The following is a 1437-nucleotide window of genomic DNA, read 5'->3' as shown; positions in this document are numbered from 1 at the left end:
ATTACAAACAATCCACAAACACTCATACATTATTCTTCTGGTGCTTTGCTTGACAGATGATATGACTACCCGTATATTGCTATAATCAAAATATTCGATCATGAATGGTAAATGAAAAAAAAACTCGCCTCGACCAGGAATCTTATTCGAGTCCTCCAAGTTACCTCTCCGACACCTTCCAATATTACCGAAATCAAAGAAAAATCTATAATTTCACAGAATTTTTAGCAAATTTTCATTACAGAATCTCTGTCACAGATTTTCAAAAAACTTTTGCATCTTTAATGACATGTACGCAAATCAAACGTCAATTAGATCAAATTTAACATCAAATCAATGTTCAACAGAAATGGAGATAAAATTTATCAATATTATAACAAGAATATCCAACATCAATTTTTAGTAACATGTTTAAATCTATTTATTCATTCAATGTACCGGCGAACAGGTACAATTAATAAGAAAACCTTCATGAAAATGGATTCCTTAGACCAAGCCCACCAAATGGTTGCTAAACCTCGATTCGAGTTCATTCAGCAACATATTTATCAACCCATCATCGCACCAACAGTTGCTAACTTGATTCGAGAAATAGCATTCGAGCAGTAGGTTGTTACAGGATGCGTTTATGTAGCAACCCGGTAGCAACGCAGCCGGTCGTCGCTATCAGAAAATAAACAAACACAAATACCAACCTGGATCGCAACAATGGGTGCGAAAATCAGTAAATACATAAAAACGCAACCAATCAAAGCATCTAAAATACCGACCGAAATAGCAACTTGCGGTGGGCTTGGTCTTAGACCAAGTCCACCAGGCGTTGCTATTTCGGTCGGTATTTTAGATGGTTTGATTGGTTGCGTTTTAATCTATCTACTGATTTTCGCACCCATTGTTGCCATCCAGGTTGATATTTGTGTTTGTTTATTTTCTGAAGGCGACGACCGGCTGCGTTGCTACCGGGTTGCTACATAAACGCATCTTGTAACAACCTACTGCTCGAATGCTATTTCTCGAATCAAGTTAGCGACTTTTGGTGCGATGATGGGTTGATAGATATGTTGCTGAATGTACTCGATTCGAGGTTTAGCAACCATTGGTGGGCTTGGTCTTAGGCTTCATTTCTACACATTCAGTATTGTAATGCAACACAGATATCGCTTGCAAAATTCAACCCAAAGCACAGAATATTGTTACAGAATTTAGACCAAAAATCACATAATTCAAGAATTTGTTTTGAAAAAAAAATCACGGATTTTTTCATCAACCCCTAGGTTACCCCTAGGTCTAATTGTCAGATGAAAATATGTAGTCAAGCTGTATCTCTATAATTGAGTTGACTCCATCGAGTTGAATTCGCTGCTAGATTCTTGGACAGAAAATGCTCGTCGTACCCCGAAAAACGGAGCTCTGTTCGCCCCGAGTCAACAAGTTAAA

The sequence above is a fragment of the Uranotaenia lowii genome, chromosome 2 (genome assembly GCF_029784155.1).
Source record: "Uranotaenia lowii strain MFRU-FL chromosome 2, ASM2978415v1, whole genome shotgun sequence".
In the NCBI taxonomy this organism is placed as follows: Eukaryota; Metazoa; Arthropoda; class Insecta; order Diptera; family Culicidae; genus Uranotaenia; species Uranotaenia lowii.
This window is presented reverse-complemented; position numbering follows the sequence as displayed.